The following is a 22393-nucleotide window of genomic DNA, read 5'->3' as shown; positions in this document are numbered from 1 at the left end:
TGCGGTGATCTTGGAGCCCAAGAAAATAAAATCTGTCACTGCTTCCATTTCTTCCCCTTCTATATGCCAGGAAGTGATGGGGCCAGATGCCATGATCTTCGTTTTTTTAATGTTGAGTTTCAAACCAGCTTTGGCACTCTCCACTTTCACCCTCAACAAGAGGATCTTTAGATCTTCTTTGCTTTCTGCCATTAGGGTGGTATCGTCTGCGTATCTGAAGTTGTTGATAATTCTCCCGGCAATCTTAATTCCAACCTGTGATTCATCCAACTTGGCATTTCTCATGATGTACTCTGCATATAAGTTAAATAAGCAGGGCGACAATATGCAGCCTTATCGTACTCCTTTCCCAATTTGGAACCAATCGGTTGTTCCATGTCCGGTTCTTACTGTTGCTTCTTGGCCCTCATACAGGTTTCTCAGGAGACAGGTAAGGTGGTCTGGTACTCCCATCTCTTTAAGAATTTGCCAGAGTTTGTTGTGATCCACACAATCAAAGGCTTTAGCGTAGTCAATGAAGCAGAAATAGACATTTTTCTGGAATTCTCTTGCTTTCTCCATGATGCAGCGAAAGTTGGCGATTTGATCTCTAGTTCCTCTGCCTCTTCGAAACCCAGCTTGTACTTCTGGTAGTTCTCGGTTCACATACTGCTGAAGCCTAGCTTGTAGGATTTTGAGCATCACCTTGCTGGCATGTGAAATGAGCGCAATTGTACGGTAGTTTGAACAGTCTTTGGCATTGCCCTTCTTTGGAATTGGAATGACCTTTTCCAGTCTTGTGGCCACTGTTGAGTGTTCCAAATGTGTTGGCATATTGAGTGCAGCACTTTAACAGCATCATCTTTTAGGATTTTAAATAGCTCAGCTGGAATACTGTCATCTCCGCTAGCTTTGTTGTTAGTAATGCTTCCTAAGGCCCACTTGACTTCACTCTCTAGGATGTCCGGCTCAAGTTCAGTGACCGCACTATCATTGCTATCAGGGACATTAAGATCTTTCCTGTATAGTTCTTCTGTGTATTCTTTCCACCTCTTCTTAGTCTTATCTGCTTCTGTTAGGTCCCTGCCTTTTTTGTCCTTTATCATGCCCGTCTTTTCACAAAACATTCCCTTGACATCTCCAATTTCCTTGAAGAGATCTCTAGTCTTTCCCACAGGAGTCAAAAAGCTCCACAACTATCTGTGTGGCCATACTTTTGAAATACACACAGACCATGAGCCTCTTCTAGGAATCTACTCTCCTGGTAAGCCTACTCCCTGCATACTATCACCCTGCATGCAGCGTTGGAGGATTCTGCTCAATGCTTATGATTATATACTTGTCTACAATCCAGGAAAGGCAATAGCTAATGCCAATGGACTGAGTTGGGTACCACTTCAAATTCCAGATTTTGTTGTACCTCCTCCACTGGAAGTCTTGATGCTCAAAGCCCTTCCTGACTAGGGGTGTACGAAACCCCACTCACCGCAGGGGGTCCGCTGGGGGGGGGAGGCAATCCGTTCCTCCCCCCCAGAATCCTCCCTGGCCGGCGCTGCTCCGCAGCGACTCCACGGAGCCACTGGATGGGCCCATCCGCAGCCGGACCTCCATCCACTGCTGGGCTGCTGCGGCTGCAAATGGCATCCTGAGTAGGGGCGCCATTTGTGTCCTCCCTGTAGCTGTGATAGGCTACGTAAATACTTATGTAGCCTATTATGGCTAAAGAAGGGACGCAAATGGCATCCCCTATGCAGGACGCCATTCGCGGCCGCACACCGGAGCAGGAGACTGCAGCGGCTGGATCCGGACCTGCCAGAGGCAGGTAGGATCCGATCCGCGGGGACTTTGCGGGGTGGCGGGGGGAGCAGTCCGTTCTGCCACGGACTCACTGGAGTCCATAGCGGAATTCTCCGCCATCCCTATTCCCAACCCACCTCTTCAGGCTGATCGAATTGCTAGGCTGACTGCCCAAGATCCTGTACTGGCTTGTGTTTTAAACTGGGTCTGGACAGGATGGCCAGATGAGGAACTGCCAGAGGAATTTAAGCCATTCAAACACCATCAGCATGAGATGTCTGCCCATAAGGGATGTCTGCTATGGGAAAACTGTTATTCCAGATAAGGGTCATCAAACCTTCTTGACCATGGTGCATGCAACTCATCCAGGAATGGTTTGCATGAAAGGATTAGCTAGGAGCTATGTCTGGTTGCCAGGTATTGACTCAGATATTGAAAAAACTGTACATGAGTGCAGTACTTGTCAAGCCACTAGGCACAATCCACCGAGGGCACCTATCCTTCCATGGGAAGTGACCAAGAAGCCTTGGTCAAGAATCCATATGGATTTTGCAGGACCATTTCAAGGAAAAAGCTCCTTGGTTGTGGTAGATTCTTACTCAAAGTGGCTTGAAGTAGTCTTAGTACCATCACAAACAGCCACTGCAACAGCAACAATCACAGCATTCCCCCACTTATTTGCAACTTATGGGTTGCATGATATTATAGTCTCAGACAATGGGACTGCTTTTACATCTGCTGAATTTAAATCATTTGTGGACAAGAACCTTATTTGGGCTGTCACCATTGTACCTCATCATCCCCAAGCAAATGGCCAAGCTGATCAGATGGTGCAGACAACAAAAGAAGCTCTGAAGTGCATTGCAGGGGGAGACTGGCCAACATGCCTTGCCAGGTTTCTCGTTGCTCAGCGTGTTACTCCTTGCGCAGCAACAGGAGTCAGTCCTGCAGAGTTAGTTACGGGGCAGCATCTAAAAACTTGCCTTGACTGTCTTCACCCAGATTTAGGTGAAGGCTTACAAAGCAAATGGGAGCAAGCTCTGGATGCTGCCTTCTCAGCAACTTCTCTCCGTTCATTTGCCCCACAAGATCAGGTGTTTGCTAGGAACTATGGTGCTGGACTGAGGTGGGTTCTTTCCTCTATCATTGAGGTCACTGGACCTGTGTCATACAAGGACCAGTGTGCAGATGGGTCAGTGTGGCATCTCCATGTTGACCAGCTGAGAAGGCGTTCTGGCCAGAGTGGGTTGGCATCAGCAGAGGTAGCTGCTGAAGATCTATCTGGAACTGATGTGTTTCTCTCACCGCCGGTTGAAGTGCCAGAACCACTAAGTGATGGGAGCAATACTCCTTCCTTACCTACGGCAGGTACTGAAAGAAAGTCATCTGAGCAAGCTACACCTACTAGTCGAGTGCAGAGACCATGCCGTGACAGGGTACCTCCTCGTTGGTTGGAAGACTATGATAGCTAAGGATAGAGGAATGTTATGTATCCTAGGGGGAGGAGAACTGTGGCCTAGTTATTGTTTTTGAACCTTGACAGGTCCTGTAGAGTTAGCAGTGGGTGGAGCTTCTGCTAAGTTCTCACTTCTGTGTGTGCTGAATTAAAGAACAGTAGTGTTTGAGGCCTGGTGATTCTGCAGTCATTCCTTCTACCTATACAACACTAACACAATCCAATCCAATACAAAATAAAAGCACAGAGGTTACATCTCCTAGATCAGGCCTACACAACTTGTGCTCCTCCAAAACAAAAAGCAGCCTGCTAGTCTCCATTATGTCCCATGCCAGATGCTTGCAGGGAGCTGTAGGACTTTTTTTGGAGCCTACGAATGACCACCCAGAGAGTAGCATGTGATGGAGGCAGTGACAAAGAGGCCCAGCATCAGCACCTGGGCTGGCATGGGCATTGCCAAGGCCCACCACAGCTGTACTGATCATCACAGCATCCTTCTCATTTTTAAAAACATTTTATAGTCACAGGGAAGCCAACTGGGCATGGTTACAGGTGCTGATTTAAAAATATCCCTTTTCTTCAATAAAATTATGCTTATTCCCAAGTACATGTGTTTAGCATCAGGGAAACAGAAACTGTAGCCAAGATGATGATATGACTAAAGTGAGTTAGAAATGCAAAACTGCACATGCTCAGATTACTTTTTTTTTTACAAGTAGGATTGGAAAACAGTTTGTTGTTGTTGTTGTTTGCTCCAACATATTAAGAATGTAGGAGCAGTTGTAAAGCCCGGAATGGTGGTAGGGAGGGGAGAAGAGACATAATAATTGTGTGCATCAAGACTGAAGTAATACACACAGCTTTCGAAAGGGACACCACACACACACACACCATAATACCATTAAGCCCATTTTTAGACCATTAAGGTATAAAATTACCTAGCTACATCACTAGATGCTTGACTTCCCCCATGTTTTTGTAGTCACTGGGAGGCAGCAAAGCCAGGATTTTGTAGTCACAAAGCCAGGCAACAAAGTCAGGATTATCTCTACTCCAACAGGTATTTCTGTGCTCGGTACAAAATTTGTATTCAAACCCTCTTCCCCATCCTACCCACTCCTTTTACTACAGCAATAAATTGGGCCCAACACAGCTCCATGCAGATGAAGAAGATGTCCTAGAAGATGTCCTAGAACCTTCTCCAATGTACAGAGATTCTGAGGTCTGCATCATCTAAGCCAGCCTTCCTTAACCTGGTGCCCTCCAGGTGTTTTGGCCTTCAACTCCCATCAGCCCCAGCCAGCATGGCTAATGGCCAGGAATACTGGGAGGATGCTGTCATCCAAAACATCTGGAGGGCTGGGCACTCAATTAATTGTCTCAAAGTCACATGATTAATTGATTAACATGTACTGTATTCAATCCACTTGCAGCCCTACTTTTTTACCAGTTTATCAGGAACAGTAATTAGTCTGACTTGTAAATATCCTGGATATCTTTTAAAAACTGCTAGCTTCCAATCGTGTGGTAAGAAGGCTGATTTTAGTAATATCTGGCCTCGCTGACTCATTAATATGTCATTTGTCAGTTAGCGTTAAAATGTCATCCTTTGTCACCTCTATGTGATGTAGTCCCTCAGATGCCCTCTTTGAAAACTCTACTTCAGCTATGAGCATCGCTCCAGCACCTCCAACATAGGGGAAGGCCATTAGTGAGTTAGAAGCAGAGAGTTCAGAGTATCATTTGGAAACTTTGAAGAATGTAATTGCCCTTAGAAAAGTCTCTCACAGTGCATCAGGAGCACAAATATATTGAGAATTATACACTGCTGCTGGTTTGTTTGTTTTTGCTTGGCTTGGCTTTTACAGCTGTCTTTTGGATCCTCCTCCTCGTTGTTGTTTAGCATAGAGCAGCCCCCTTGAGTTGGTTGTCCTCATGAGAACTGGCAGCCTCCTCATTCTATGTTTGCGCCCTTCCTGTGACCTGACTCCAGAGGGAGCCAGATAAAACTTTGTATCTTTGTTCTTTGTAGGGGTGTGCACTGAACACAAGATTCAGCATGGACCCTGCTTTGGAAAGTGGGCCAGTTTGACTTGGGGGGGAGCTTCACCACAACGGAATGAGAGGCACGTTGGAGTATTACCTGGATTTTCATGGAATTGGCTTTGGTCCACCAGGGGCACACGAAGCAAAATAAGCGGAGTGTTTTCAGGGTTCAAAGGAACATACTTCAAGGTGGGGTGTGGGGAGTAGAACTGAACATCATCAAACTGGCAGGGGCTGCTCAGCCAATGAGAGAGGCTTGTTTCCTGCCCCTGTCCAGGCTCCCCCCTGCTGCTACATTACTATGAATGGAGAGCAACTAATTTGCCTCATGTGTGCAGATTTCCCTGAAGAAGCCAAAATCCCCAGTTCTCCAGTGCAGCATCTGAAGACTCCCACTGAGAGCAGCTCAGCCCCTCAATTTCATTCCATTCCAGCACTCTGCCCCAGAGTTATTGCTTCCACACACACCCTTCTCCCTTTTTCCTTATGCCTGCTTGCCATGACAAACTCCCAAAAGCTCAAAAGATCCTTACTGCAATAAAGCAACAAAGCAGAGAAGGAACTTTATATAACAATGGAGAAATGACTTTACATAAGAAAAACTATAGGACATCAAAGAAGCACAACATTGTAATAGTGATTTAAGAGAGCAACAGAGAAGCGAAAGAGAGCTTTAGGGTGAGTTACTAAAGTTAGCCTTAAACCTTTCACTGCAGGGGAGCAAGATTTATTTCTCATTTCTGAGTAAACATGCGCAGAAGGGGGATATGTTAAAGGTTAAAAGTGGGCTAGCTAAGGTGAATGAGTGTCCCCACTACTGCGGTAATGTGAGGGGTCGCTGCTGCGCTCCTGGGGATTTTCTCAATGGGAAAAACTACTTCCATTGGGGAAACAAGAGGGAATGGGGCATCCACCCCCTTGACCACATCACTGCCAGGTCACAGAGCCACACCCAGGATTTAATGCAGGGGGACATGGCACACTGTGGTAAAACTACCAGGGAGCCACTTTCAATAAAAAGAAGTCAGAGTAAAAGGAGTTTCAGAAAATGTAGCATTTCAAGAAGGACGTTCTGGTTGGCAGCGGTTTGGTGACTACATCATCTGTCACAAAGGAATTCAGACTGCTTTAATTTCATACCAAATTGCTCGTGAAGACAGCCCCCGGACTGCTTTGGGCATGACCTTGCTTTGCCTTGTGGCTGAAGCAGAACGTCACTTTGGAAAATCCAAAGCTTTGTATGTGTTCTCCATGGACTAACATGAGGAAATGAATAGATGCTTATAATGTTTTTTTTAAAAACATTATAAAATATTTATAAACATTTTTATAAACATCCAATGCTGGATGTTGGATTGGATGAAATTTGCAGGCATAGTTGCCCCTTCTGAGGGGATGAGACAGCTGCAAAATTTCAGACAGGTGCAGGTGTGTGTGTGTGCAAAGTAGAAAGGTTGGGGGAAAATGGATTTGCTTACCACCACCATCAACACAACCCACCACCCCATTGCTTGTGCAGGAAATTGATTGATTGATTGATTGATTGACTGAATTTCTTAATCACCCATCAGGCTGGTCACCCTGCCACTCTGGGCAATGTACAGCAATACAATTTTAAAACAATAAAATTCTACTTTAAAACACCTTGAATTTTGCCCGGAAAACAACTGGTAACCAGTGCAACTCCTTCAGCACCAGAGGGATGTGATCACGCCGGCAGCTGCCTTTAATCAGGTGAGCCACCACGTTCTGTACCAGCCACAGCTTCCGAACCATCTTCAAGGGTAACCCCATGTAGAGTGCATTACAGTAGTCTAGATGAGAGGAGACCAGGGCATGTACTACTGATGGGAGAAGATGGTCAGGAAAGTAGAGGCGCAGCCACCGTACCAGATGGAGTTGGTACAGCGCTGTCTGGCTCATGTCTGACACCTGAGCCTCCATGGACAGCTGGGAGTCTAAAACAACCCCCAGGCTGCAGACCTGGTCTTTCAAGGATAGCTGTACCCCATTCAACACCAGGTCAACATCCCCCAACCTACTCTTGCCGTGCCCTTATTTTCGCTGTAGTCTACATAAATCTTTACGTAGACTAGATGTGCCAAAATAAGGAACGCAAATGGCAGCGCCCATGGGCCGCCGCCATTTGCGTACGCCTTTTTTTTTTTTTTCAAAAGTCACCCGTGATAGGCTACGTGAAGATTTACATAGCCTATCACAGCTGACTTTGGAAATCTAGCCGTGATAGGCTACGTAAATCATTACGTAGCCTATGCACGGGTGTGTGTGGGTTTTTTTTACTTTAGTTTTTTTTTTTTGCAATGGCGGTGGCAGCAGCCGGTCAGGAGACCGGCCGCCGTCCCCGCCCGCGCCGAACCGCCGCCGAACCGCCACCGGGACCCGCCGCTGGGAGGGACATTCGCCAAAGGTAAGTCCCGTCCCGGGGGTGGCGGGGGGGGTGGCGGAGAATTTCACCGCCGATTTAGGGGGGCCGAATGCGTTGGCGCTCGGCCCCCCGAAGATTCGGGGAGAAATTCTCCGCCATCCCTAACTCTTGTCTCCCACCAAAAGTACCTTGGTCTTGTCAAGGTTCAGCTTCACCTTATTCCTCCCCATCCAGCCATGCACCGTCTCTAGACCTTTGGACAGGGATTCTATGGCAAACCTTGGTGAAGATTTAAACGAGAGATAGAGCTGCTTGCCATCCACATATTGATGACACCACACCCCAGACCTCCTGATGATAGTCCCCAGTGGCTTCACATAGATGTTAAATAGCATCAGGGAGAGGATGGAACCCCGTGGCACCCCACAAGTGAGTGGCCATGAGTCCGAAACCTCCTCCCAGTGCTACCCTCTGGTACCTGCCAGAGATGAAGGACCAGAACCACCATAATACAGTGTCTCCAATGCCCAACTCCTCCAGGCGGTCCAGGAGGATACCGTAATGGTATCAAAAGCTGCTGAGAGGTCAAGGAGAACAAGGAAGAAGCATTTGCCCCTATCCAAAGCCTTCCTCATATCATCCACCAAGGCGACCAAGGCCGTTTCTGTCCTATCCCCAGGCCTGAAGCTTGATTGAAATGGATCTAGCTAATCAGCTTCTTCCAAGTGTGCCTTCATCTGCATTGCCACCACCCGCTCAATCACCTTGCCCCAAAATGGCAGATTCGAAACTGGGCGAAAGTTGTTCAAAACCTGGGGATCCAAGGAGGGCTTTTAAAAAAGTAGTCTTATTACTGCCTCCTTGAGAGCTGATGGCATCACTCCCTCCTCAAGGGAGGCGTTCCTCACCTCCCTGAACCCCTCACCCAATCTCTTTCTGCAGCCCATAATGAGCCAAGATGGGCAAGGATCAAGTAAGCAGGTGGTCAGCCTTACAGATGAAAGCACCTTGTCCACTCCATCAGAAGGAAGAAGCTGGAACCGATCCCACAAAACCGGTGTGCCACAGGCTGCCTCTCGCTCGCTAACTGTATCCACGGCGCACGGAATAACACATAGGACTGTCAATGAAAATGGCAGGCCTCAAGGAGGTGCCCTTAGGTAAGCAACCAGCAAAATTTCAGAAGGATAGGTGCAGGGCTTAGGATTTTATGCTGAATGAGAAACAGTTCAAAGCTTTGTTTTTGTTTGCCTGCTCAATTGACACTAAGAAGTTCCTGCTATATCCCTCCTAAAAGCACTGTGACTGGAAGTAAAAAGGACACTCCTAGTGAAGTTATTCCCTGGTTAGAAGCTAGAGTTATCATTTACAAAGTACACCTCCCCCTCTCCCCTGCCCCCCCCCCATGGCATCTTCCTTTTATGGAGAACTTGGAGGAGAAATGTAAACATTTTAACAGTGTCTGAGACTGTCTGACTCTGTCTGCATCCTCCACATCTCCAAGGTAGACCCAAAGCTTTGGGAGCAGCCTAATTTGCTTCAAGGTGCTTTGGGTATGCCCTGCTTCACCGGAATCCCTCCAAAGCAGCCACATAAGTCCTGAATTCAGGCTTCATTCAGAGTGTCTGTGCACCGCTATTATTATTATTATTATTATTATCATTATTATTATTATTATTATTATTATTATTATTATTTGCCGTTGAATTCACTATAGTACATAAAACTTGGACCTGATTCTCATTTTCATTCTAACCTTGAGCTTTGCCTTGTTGTTTAGAACTGTTGTTATAATGATAGATTACTCCTATTTGACTTCTCCCATGCACCACTATGTCACAACATTGTCATAAATGAGATGTCATTAAACACATTGGATGGAACCAAGTCATGGCCTGAGCTATGTAAAGGCTTGGATCTAAAGAACCACGCAACCAGTGTGGATCAGTCTTGGCTTCTGTCTCTAAAAGCAGCTCTCCCATGCTGCATCTCAATCCTTTTTTTAAATCAAGGGGAATTCCATAAGCAGTTTGGGATTGGGGATTGCAGGTGGGCAGGTCTGCTGCTGTTTAATGGGGAAAAAGTCCACAATCCCAACAGGCCTTGGGCACAAGTAGCTCTCTGGATCCCAGCCATAGTCTGCAAAGAGAATACAGAAGTGCTGTTCTTTCTCTAGTTGTTGATGGGGCTAGTGGATCATTCTTTGATGAGCTTCTGCTGGGCTTTGAAACCTGGGTGTTCAGGCAGGCATTTGGGGTTAGGGTTTTTTTAGAGCAATGTTGTTTTGTTCAGTTGATTATGTTGTATTTTGTGTTGTTATTTGTATTGTACGCTGCCTAGAGTGGCCAGGTAGCCAGCCAGGTGGCCGGCTAATAAATCTAATAAATAAATAAATACAATACAATACAGAGCCAGTGTGGTGTAGTGGTTAGAGTGCTGGACTGGGAGTCGGGAGATCTGGGTTCTAGTCCCCACTTAGCCATGGAAGCTCACTGGGTGACTTTGGGCCAGTCACAAACTCTTAGCCCAACCTACCTCACCGGGTTGTTGTGAGGATAAAATGGAGGAGGAGGATTATGTATGCCGCCTTGAGTTCCTTGGAGGAAAAAAAGGCGGGATAGAAATGTAATAATATAATAAAATAATAATAAATACAAACTCTCAGCCCAACCTACATCACAGGGTTGTTGTAGTGAGGATAAAATGGAGAGGAGGAGGAAAATATAAGCCGCCTTGGGTTCCTTGCAAGAGGAAAAAAGGTGGGATAGAAATGCAATAAAATAAAAAATACATATATACATACATACTGTTTAAGAATTATCCTTGATTTTCTGCCAAACATACTGACATAGAATGAAGCCCAGATGTGACAGCAACTATGAATGAAACTTCCTATTAACTGAACAGATCTTTATTTTATAGTGCTAATTTATTCGACATGAAAATATTGAGAAGTATTTGTGTGAGTCAACCACTCATCATGCCTGGGGAGACCAAAAAACCCAGTGCATTCTCTGATCTGTGTTCTACACATTGCTCTTCCCTGGCAATAAAGGTGCTCTGCTGATGAATAGTGAAGTCCAAGTCTCAGTCTATTTTCTCAGTTACCTGGTGAGAATTCATAAGATACAGGACCCACAACAGAATGTTGTACGTGGTGTACTGTTGTTGTTCAGTTGTTAAGTCGTGTCCGACTCTTTGTGACCCCATGGACCATAGCACACCAGGACTTCCTGTCCTCCGCTCTCTCCTGGAGCGTGCTCAAGTCCATATTCATTGCATCAGTGATGCTATCTAGCCATCTCATCCTCTGCTGTCCCCTTCTCCTTTTGCCTTCGATCTTTCCCAGCATCAGGGTCTTTTCCAGTGACTTTTCTCTTCGCATTAGGTGGCTAAAATATTTGAGCTTCAGCTTCAGTATCTGTCCTTCCAATGAGCAGTCAGGGTTGATTTCCTTTAGGGTTGACTGATTTGACCTCCTTGCAGTCCAGGGGACTCGTAAGAGTCTTCTCCAGCACCACAGTTCGAAAGCATCAATTCTTCGGCGCTCAGCCTTCCCTATAGTCCAGCTCTCACAGCCATACATTGCTACTGGAAAAACCATAGCTTTGATTATACGGACCTTTGTCGGCAAGGTCCCTATCAGGTGTGCTCTTCTTCAAGGCTCCTGACAGTCTGGAATAGGAGCCATGGTGTTTTGCCATTTTTCCCCTTCCTCCTGAAACCTTAAGCATAAGACGTAGGTCCTATTCACTTATTCACTTAAGGCACAATCCTATGCATGTTTAGACAGAAAGAAGTCCTACAACTCCCAGCATTCCCCAGCCAGCATGGGTTTGCACCCTTAAGAATTTAACTGTAGTAGCATGGCATGTACACTTATGTTTTTAGAAAGAGATGACTAAAGAGTTGGTCTTTTACCACATCCATTCTGTAAGGTATTCCAGACAGTCTCCAAGTACACAGAAGTCAACTTCAGCGTCATTGACTGACAAGTTTAGCAACAGTCCATCCAATGTTCCTATGAAACAGCATGGATCTCACAAGTCAAGCTGCTAAATATCAGCCAACAGTGCTCAGTGTATTGTTGTATACTTGGACAACTAGAATATACTTCTGATACACCTTAATTTGTGGATTTGGAAAATGGCCAATATCTTAATGTATGTGGAACTAGATAGGGGAGTTGGGGCAATAGACAGAGACAGTAACCCAGTGACACAGAGGGAAGGCACCGACTGGGCGAGCAGGGTGTAAGCAGGCTTGTTTTCATAAACGACTTTGTTTTATATAACTCCTGACTGATTCTTAAGTGGTTGCAAACACCACTTGCAACAGCCACATTGCTACTCCTTATTAAAAACTGAATTCTGTAACATTTCCCAACATTTCTGAAAGAACTCGATTAGAAATAGAGATGCTACTAAAATTCCTGGTCCTTCAGAAAAATATGGATCAACTGCTCAGGATTAATGGTTCCAAGCATGTTTTTAGAAACTACTTTTAGACAGCATGAAATCTGCCTCAAGAAGCCCAGCATCAAGCAAGAGGTATCTCAGTTGGGTTGCCTATGTAATTTGTAAAATAAATGGCTTGGGTGCTTCACAGTTGTGGGACATTCACCATACCCCCTGCACTCTACTGCAGGTAGGGTGCATGAACTCTAAGCAGATTCTCACTAATTTTCAGTGAATCATTTCTTTGTTCAGTCGTTCAGTCGTGTCCGACTCTTCATGACCCCATGGACCATAGCACGCCAGGCTTTCCTGTCCTCCGCTCTCTCGCGGAGCATGCTCAAGTCCATATTCATTGCATCAGTGATGCTATCTAGCCATCTCATCCTCTGCCGTCCCCTCTCCTTTTGCCTTCAGTCTTTCCCAGCATCAGGGTCTTTTCCAGGGAGTTTTCTCTTCACATTTGGTGGCCAAAATATTTGAGCTTCAGCTTCAGTATCTGTCCTTCCAATGAGCACTCAGGGTTGATTTCCTTTAGGATTGACTGATTTGACCTCCTTGCAGTCCAGGGGACTCGTAAGAGTCTTCTCCAGCACCACAGTTCGAAAGCATCAATTCTTCGGCGCTCAGCCTTCCTTATAGTCCAGCTCTCACAGCCATACATTACTACTGGGAAAACCATAGCTTTGATTAGATGGACCTTTGTCGGCAAGGTGATGTCTCTGCTTCTTACTATGCTGCCTAGGTTTGCCATAGCTTTCCTCCCAAGGAGCAAGCGTCTTTTAATTTCATGGCTACAGTCACCGTCTGCAGTGATCTTGGAGCCCAAGAAAATAAAATCTGTTACAGCTTCCATTTCTTCCCCTTCTGTATGCCAGGAAGTGATGGGGCCAGATGCCATGATCTTTGTTTTTTTTAATGTTGAATTTCAAACCAGCTTCTGCACTCTCCTCTTTCACCCTCAACAAGAGGCTCTTTAGATCCTCTTCGCTTTCTGCCATTAGGGTGGTATCGTCGGCATATCGGAGGTTGTTGATAATTCTCCCGGCACCCTGGAGAGGTGGCATAGAACAGTCTTCCCCAACCTGGTGCCCTACAGACATTTTTAATATCATTGTTGCTAGACCGAATGCTGATGCACATGCTCCAGACTCATCTGCTGCACGAAGCATGAATCGATTTTTTAATGCATCTAAATTTTAAATGTGCCTGTGTATATCGACCATTAGAGACCACAAGATAAACCAAAACAGAAAATGTGTCATAAAGAAAGCAGTCGTGCCATTTTGAAAACAAGTGGTCTCCACATTGGAATAGCAGATGTGCTGCATGGTGGCAGCTGCATAGCTCTGGCAGAGACGTATAGTGGCTGTCCCCAAAGCCCCTTTTCCACTTTGCCTGCCTCAGACTAGCCAGTGCTGTTAATAATTCATGTCTCCAAGACTTGAAGCTCTTCTAGAATTAGGAATACTGAATTTATTAGAAGGGAATGAAGTGGGCTGGGAAGACAAACAAACGAGTCATACTATAACTTAACTCTGTAACCAAACCTGAGTGCATATAGCTGAAATAATCACATATTCTTTCCCTGTTTCCCCCTGCCTCCATTTCCCTCCCCTTCCTTTATAAAGATTGTAGGCTCCTCAGGGCAGGCACTTACCCTCTTATACTCTGTGAAGTGCACTGATGTGCACTGATTGTGCAATATGATTAACTAATAAACCAAAGTTTCATTGATATTACCAGTATTTAGTGTTCTGCAGAAATAGCAATTAAACGAGGAAGACACAAGCTTCACTGGAACCTTGATGAATTTCAAACAGAACAGAATGCTTATTTAGATCGCAATACTATACCTTCTTTCCTGGGAGTAAGCACCATTGAATGCAATTAGTTTTACTTCTGAGTAGGCATGTATAGGCTTGCACTGTTAATGTCCTAGAACAGGCGGTAGGCAACATATTCCCCATGGGCACCAATGTGCCCCTAGACAGCTTCCTTGGCATCCGCCAAGTTGCTCTACCCCTCCAATTTTTTTTTTAATTAACACATTTTCTTCCTGGCAGCTGGGATTGCTGTGAAATCAGTTTTTGCTGGTGCTGCAAACTGTGGGTTCAAAGGAGTTGGGGCTCAGACTCTACGACTGCTTTGTACTCAGTTTTTTGGGTGGGTTACATGTCCTTTGCCATGACTCCCAGGGCAGACATTTTGTGGTGGTGCCCAGGACAGTTTCTCAAATTGCCAGATGTGTCCATGGCCCAAAAAGCTTGCCTGCCCCTGTCACAGAATGCTAGCAACAAATGGTGTTAGCAATAAGTCATGATGGCTAAATATTACCTCCAGTATCAGAGGCAGTATGCCTTTTTATACCAGTTGCTGGGGAACATGAGCAAGAGGGTGCTATAACTGCACTCCTGTCCTGCTTGTGGGCTTCCCATGGGCATCTAGTTGGCCACTGTGGAAAAAGAATGCTGGACTACATAGCTCTTTGGTCTGATGCAACATGGCTCTTCTTATGCTCTTAAGTGACATAGATCCCACAAAAAGAATTAATCCCGGTTTGGCAGGAGGCTTCCTACATCCAGAGGAAATAATTTCTCTGTAGCAAAATGAGAGTGAAAAATGCAGAACAAGAGTAGTACAACAGTACTTTCATGGCTTACTTACTTTGACAGTTGGTGACTGGGCAATTGAATCAGGATGGATATATATATAGATATATAGATATAAATTAGAGTGAGGTCCAGGCCTGATTCAAAGTGCTAAACAGCTTGAGGCCAGGTTAGCCGAAGGATTGTCTCCTGCCCAGACCCTAAGATCATCCTCAGCGGTCCTTCTCTGGGAGCCACCACCAAAGGATGTGAGGTGAGTGGCTACTAAAAAGACAGCCTTTTCTGTTGTGGCACCCCAGTTGTGGAATGAGCTTCCCAGAGAAGCTCACCTGTTGCCTATGTTATGCTCTTTCCAGCATCACACAAAGATCTTATTTTGCCAGGCATTTTAGTCTGGAACAGAAACTGAATTTTAAACCTTTTCATCCCTGCTAGGTTTTATTGTGAATTTTAATTCTATTTTACTGTAGTTTTAAATTTTTAAATTTTTATGGTGTATCTTATGATGTATTTTATAGATTTAATTGTTGTGAACTGCCCAGAGAGCTTTGGCTATTGGGCAGCATAGAAATATAATAAATAAATAACTGGCATAAATAAAAGAAAAGAAAAGAAAAGCATCTTTTAAAGAATTCTTTATCTTTGGACAGGGATTAAACATTTCCCTCTCACCATCTTCTGACTTTTTATTGGCAGTTTTTTCAATAGTAAGGGGGAAAATAACGAGGGAACGCCAGCTGTCTTTGGATACTCCGCTGTACTATGCTTCATATGGCTGAGGAAAAAGACATTTTCAGCAACAACAAAAAAGCCAACAACAATAAAACACCACGACTTTTACTGCTTCTGGCTCCATTCAAGGCACCATGAAGAGGTTAGACGGTAGCCCAGCTATGACAAAATGCAAACTCCTATGCCACGTAAATCTAGCCTTGCCTGATCCCCAGACCTCAACTGTGATAATAATGTTTCCAACTAGAGAAGTAAATTGTGTTTTCTGTAAAGTGACTCAACACCAAAGTGATGTATTTGAAGCACACAAAAATAGGAAATGTATCACCGAAAAACAGGACAAAAGAGGACAGTGGTATACATAACACTTGCCTATGCTAATATATAGGTAGAGATGCACATTAGGAATAATTACTGTCATTTAAATAGAAATACAATACATCTCACTAGAGTGGGGAATAACACATGACCTGTGTGCCTGCTCATCCTGCTGTCTAAGTTGACAGGCAACTTCAAGACCCCTTTTGGACCTTCTTAAGATGGTTCTTTATCTTTAAACTGGACTTGGGCTGGGCAGCCCTTCAAATACATTGCGGAATGCCTGACAACCCTTCAAATAGAGGGCTGTCCTCTGTAAAGCAGAATACATGGACACACCTGGTGTTTATGGGAGGTGGGTTCAGTTTATCCCTTTCAGATATTGGAAGAATGTATGAGGAGGTCACAGGATCACACCATGCACCCCTACTCCCTGCCCCCGACAGGGCTTTCCTGTTGTATTATATGCTTTCTTTTTGTGCAACTAATTTTGTACACTGCCCTGTACAAAGGTATCCATAAGGATGAATGGTAATTTAAAAATAAGTAAGTAAATAAATCCCAACACTGCGTGCATGTTTGGCAGTCACACGAAGGGCCCCAACGCACATAAAACTCCTTGAGGCGAGGAGGGATTCTGGGTCAATCAGGGTCCCCCTGGCATGGAGGATTTCTACTAGAGCTGTGCACAAATGGCCTCTCAAAATTCTACAGCCTATTTGTGGGCAGAGAAATTGGGGAAACAATTTCACTGAATTTCTCCTAAGGGAGGAAAAATTCTCCAACAGTTTCTCACTGATAGGGCACACTATTGGCAGGGGTTGTAGCACAGCTACTTCCTTTTTTCTGAAAGGTTTTTGGTTTATTACACTGCTTCTGTAGGTGGTAACAGCATCAACTGAGGCTTCCACTTTTCTGAGGCAGAATTTTGAATTTCTTTTGGTGGTATTTTTGAGCTTACCTAATCACTGCAAGGTGGTCGAGGGTGCTGTGTATGTTTTCTCTCTCTCTCCCTATTACACATCTTTCCATTGTTCTGCAGCCTCCCGGGCCACCTGCACTTTCTGAACTGAAAAAAGCCCCATGGGAAGAATTGCCTCATGATGTCTTCCTCATGATAGCTTTTACTGAAGTGCAGGAAGCCAAGTAGGCTACAGGCTGCCAGAGAAATGACTGTACAATGAAAGACAGGACACTCATGCACACTCCTCATGATTAAGGTAAGGACAAGAACCCAACCCATGAGAATTTCTCTGAAATGTCTCCTCCTCTGAATTTATTTTCAAAAGCAATGTCTTTTCTATCTGAATGAATGAGAATGGTCGAAAAAAATGTGGGAGAAATTTTCAGCACAGCACTAATTTCTTCACAGGTATGTCAGTAAGTGCATTCCAAGGGCCTTGTCACATGGTGGTAAATGCATGGTAAGGTCAGAGCTATGTAGCAGGACCCCAGGACCCAGTTTGGTTGGACTCGATGGTCTTATAGGCCCCTTCCAACTGTACTCTTCTATGATTCTATGACCTCTTTGTGTGTTCTTTCTATGTGTGAAGGATTTGAATAGAACCCCCTGGAGCCTAATGAGTCCCATCAAAGACATCGAAAACAACATGCTATTTTACCTGCAGTACTCAGTGAGCAAGTTCCCTTCGCACCTTTAGGAACATAAGGTGATCCCTGCTTGGTCTGATCAAAATCCAGCTCACCCTGCATCCTGTTTCCCGCTAGATGCCGGGGAAAGCCCATGAAGCGGGCTTGAAATCAAAATAACCTTCTCCTGAAGCTGCTGTCCAGCAAATGGTATTGAGTGGGATATAGCCTTTGAACCTGGAGGTTGTTGCACACATTTCCATCATGGCTGGTAGCCACTGATAGCTGTATCCTCCATGAATTTTTCTTGTTGTTCAGTTGTTAAGTCATGTCCAACTCTTCGTGATCCCATGGACCATAGCACGCCAGGCCTTCCTGTCCTCTGCTCTCTCCTGGAGCATGCTCCAGTTCATATTCATTGCATCGGTGATGCTATCTAGCCATCTCACCCTCTGCCATCCCTTCTCCTTTTTCTTTCAATCTTTCCCAGCATCAGGGTCTTTTCCAGTGACTTTTCTCTTTGCATTAGGTGGCCAAAATATTTGAGCTTCAGCTTCAGTATCTGTTCTTCCAATGAGCACTCAGGGTTGATTTCCTTTAGGATGGACTGATTTGACCTCCTTGCAGTCCAGGGGACTTGTAAGAGTCTTCTCCAGCACCACAGTTCAAAAGCATCAATTCTTCGGCGCTCAGCCTTCCTTATAGTCCAGCTCTCACAGCCATATACGTTACTACTGGGAAAACCATAGCTTTGATTAGACGGACCTTTGTCAGCAAGGTGATGTCTCTGCTTCTTACTATGCTGTCTAGGTTTGCCATAGCTTTCCTCCCAAGGAGTAAGCATCTTTTAATTTCATGGCTACAGTCACCGTCTGTGGTGATCTTGGAGCCCAAGAAAATAAAATCTGTCACTGCTTCCATTTCTTCCCCTTCTATATGCCAGGAAGTGATGGGGCCAGATGCCATGATCTTTGTTTTTTTAATGTTGAGTTTCAAACCAGCTTTTGCACTCTCCACTTTCACCCTCAACAAGAGGCTCTTTAGATCCTCTTCACTTTCTGCCATTAGGGTGGTATCGTCTGCATATCTGAGGTTGTTGATAATTCTCCCGACAATCTTAATTCCATCCTGTGATTCATCCAACCCGGCTTTTCTCATGATGTACTCTGCATATAAGTTAAATAAGCAGGGCGACAATATGCAGCCTTGTCGTACTCCTTTCCCAATTTTGAACCCATTGATTGCTCCATGTCTGGTTCTTACTGTTGCTTCTTGACCCTCGTACAGGTTTCTCAGGAGACAGGTAAGGTGGTCTGGTACTCCCATCTCTTTAAGAATTTGCCAGAGTTTGTTGTGATCCACACAATCAAAGGCTTTAGCATAGTCAATGAAGCAGAAATAGACGTTTTTCTGGAATTCTCTTGCTTTCTCCATGATCCAGTGAAAGTTGGTGATTTGATCTCTAGTTCCTCTGCCTCTTCGAAACCCAGCTTGTACTTCCAGTAGTTCTCGGTTCGCATACTGCTGAAGCCTAGCTTGTAGGATTTTGAGCATCACCTTGCTGGCATGTGAAATGAGCGCAATTGTACGGTAGTTTGAACAGTCTTTGGCGTTGCCCTTCTTTGGAATTGGAATGTAAACTGACCTTTTCCACTGTGGCCACTGCTGAGTATTCCAAATTTGTTGGCATATTGAGTGCAGCACTTTAACAGCATCATCTTTTAGGATTTTAAATAGCTCAGCTGGAATACTGTCATCTCCGCTAGCTTTGTTGTTAGTAATGCTTCCTAAGGCCCACTTGACTTCACTCTCTAGGATTTGTCTTTAAATTTGTCTACCCACCCTTAAAAGCATTGCAAAGATGGCATCCACAGCAGCATTCTCAAAGCAAGCTGATTGAACAGGAAGGAAGGCAGGCAAGTGTCAGTGACAGGAAATCCATCAGATGAATTCTTACAACCATCGCTATATTGTGGCAGGTTTCAAGAGACCACAATGAGAGAGACATTTTTATACTTAAAAAATAATGTTGAGAAAAGTTGGGGGGGTGTCAGAGTGTATGAAGGTTGTGTAGACAGTGTACATTCTACCACATGCTGGGCTCATCCTACATCAATCAGTATTTTGCCATTGTCTCTCAGGGAGGACAAGTTTTAGCTGAAAAGATCAGCCAGGTGGGAAATTGGATTCTGGGTGTTAATAGGGGCAGAGGAAACTGTATATCTGTTTCGTGGCACAAGCCCTTCAATATCGCTGAGGAGTGTAAGAAACAGTGACCATTCAAAACAATACATTGAAGCACCTCAGGGTTTGTGTCTTGGTTTCGTACTTTTCTTAACAATGAAAAGTATAATCTGTTTACTTTGTTCCCGTGATAATGCTCTGCAAGGGTAGGAAACGACTCACAATCTGGGCAAAAGTGACAGCCAAGCACAAAAGAAAGAAAAATCTCATCTCCATTTTTTTCATACAGAACAATGTGAACTTAGTAAGAGCTTGATAATGAAGAGGTATTAGAGATTTGCGTCCAGGACATCTTCTGAATTTCATGTTTGTACAATGTTTTGTTTTAGGCCTAGCAGAGATTCGACTGTAACAGACTGACGTTTGCAATTACTCGTTACTGCATGTCCTTGATCATATGTGTAGGTAAACATGCATCTGTACACATGTAGTACACTGGCACAGAAATGCCAGGATCTTGGATGGAGGTAGCATGGCTGGCTGGGGCATGCTGGGAGTTGTAGGAGTTTTTACTGTCTAAACTTGCATAGGATTGCACCCTTAGTTTAGTTATAAATGCCACTTTTCCACAGTAGGCTGAGCCAAAATTGGCTCACAATAAACAACTTATCAAAATACATCACATTTGAAAAAACTTTTTTACAGATTCCAGATGGATGTTACTCTATTGAATCAAAGACCCAAAAGAGTAGGACCATGCACTGCTTCGTTTCAAATCCTGAATCTGAAGCAAATCAGGGTGCTTCAGGGGTGCTTTTTTAAGCTCTAAAGCAGGTCAGAATAGCCCCGAGGCTGTCCGAAGCGCAGCAGGTCACCCCTGAAGCACCTTGTTGTGCCTCCGAGATTCAGAGCTATTCTGAAGCCATTCTGAAGCCCAGACAGGCTGTCTCTAAAATGTATCAGCTTGTGAAAGATCGGGGAGGGGAGAGGAGGAGGAGGGAGGGGGAAATGGTGAGCCTCAGTGAAAGGCAACTCTAGTTAGGGCTGAACTTAAACCAGCAGTCTCCAGTCAGTGACAGTGGTGGAAGAAGGGGGCGAGGGGAATGCTGTATATAACAGGAGATCAGTCTGCTTTGGTTCACTGTGAGAGAGAGTTGGTTAGAGAGAGAGTTGGCTGGCTAGATCTGTGCAGTGTGCGTGTTCTATTCCAGCCTCAGTTGTGTACTTCTTCCTCCCTACCCAGCCCTTCTCAATTCAGCTATTCCTGTTATTCTCCCCTTTCTTCATTTTCTACTAGATTCTTTATTAAAAAAAAAAACATTTAAAAAGTACTTTAGTTTCCTTGCCTTGTTCTTTGGCTCCCCCCTTCTCAATTCCAGTATTCCTTCCCTTCCCATTTCAACTCTTGTCTCTCTCTCTCTCTCTCTCTCTCTCTCTCTCCCTATACACCCACACACATACAAAAAAAAAACATTGTCTCTTCTGTTAGGCTTTATAGTGCACTCTCCACCCCCCCCCCAGCTTGTAGGTAGTTTTTCTTTCTATATTTCCTTTTCTTTTGCTTGTGTGTGTATGCTGTGTGTGTGTGCAAAGCACTACACACGAGTCCGTATAATATAGTAAGCAAAGCACTACACATTTATTATACATTTTATACAATATATAATATATAGTGGGCAAAGCACCACACAATTTGTTTGTATACTGTGGTACAAAACAAGCCCAGTATGAGGCATCTAAGGGGCCTTGGCAGGGGCAGAGGTGGGCAAGGTGCTGGTGGGACCAGCACCACCGGTAGTCAGGCTGGCTCGCCCCCAGTCTGGACAATACGTCCTGGTCTAGGGCAGACCTGTTTCCCCAGGTAATGTGCATTCCATTCAGCCAAAGAGAGCCTGAGGTCATCCAGTGTGAAGCTGAATAGGAAAGTACTAGGGGAGGGGTGTTATTTTGCACTAAAAAAAAAAAAACTATACTAGAGATTAGGGGTAATGACCTCCTCCTATTCACCTCTTAAACACCCAGCTTCTCTGATTATTCCTTTATTACCTTTGGTTTGAGTTTCTAAGAACAGGACATTTTACCTGTGCCTAGCACAAAAACTGCTAGGCCAAACTGTCTGAAGTTTGGCAGGTTCATTCATCAGCATTGGGGCTGCCAGTTGCCCAGATTTCATGCACTTGTGTGGAACTAGTGAAAAGTTATAACTCTTTGCTTTGAAAGTTTTTGTTGAAAAAAGCACATTTTACCTGCACCTAGCACAAAAACTACTGGGCCAAACTGTCTATTGTTTGGCAAGTTCATTCATCAGCATTGGGGCTGCCAGTTATCCAAATTTAATGCGCTTCTATCAAACTGCTGAAAAGTTATAGCTCTTTGCTTTGAGAGTTTTTGTTGAAAAAAGTACATTTTACCTGTGCCTAGCACAAAAACTGCTTGGCCAAACTGACTGAAATTTAGCAGGTGGAATCAACTCCATGGGGGCTGTGAGCTCCCCAAATTTCATATATTTAGCATAAAAACCGAAAAAGGTATGGCCATTTCTGTTTTCCAATGCAAGTCAATGGGAAAACATAAAATCCGAATAATTCGTATCTCGCTTCAGATCCAAAGCGAATCGGATTGGGTCTGAGGTGGTCCAAAGTGAAGTGGGGCTGATTCAGAAAGTTCAAATTGGCATCCAGAATTAATCAGGGAGGTCCATGTACAACCCCCAAAAAGAGCCTTGTGACCCTTAAAGACTAACAAATTTATTCTGGCATAAGGTTTCATGGACACTGTCCGCTCTTGCAGCTGCTGAAGTGGGCAGTGTCCACAAAAGCTTATGCCAGAATAAATCCAT

Source organism: Heloderma suspectum, chromosome 3, assembly GCF_057233095.1.
Source record: "Heloderma suspectum isolate Gila_16-S chromosome 3, 16-S_ref, whole genome shotgun sequence".
NCBI classification, from domain to species: Eukaryota; Metazoa; Chordata; class Lepidosauria; order Squamata; family Helodermatidae; genus Heloderma; species Heloderma suspectum.
This window is presented reverse-complemented; position numbering follows the sequence as displayed.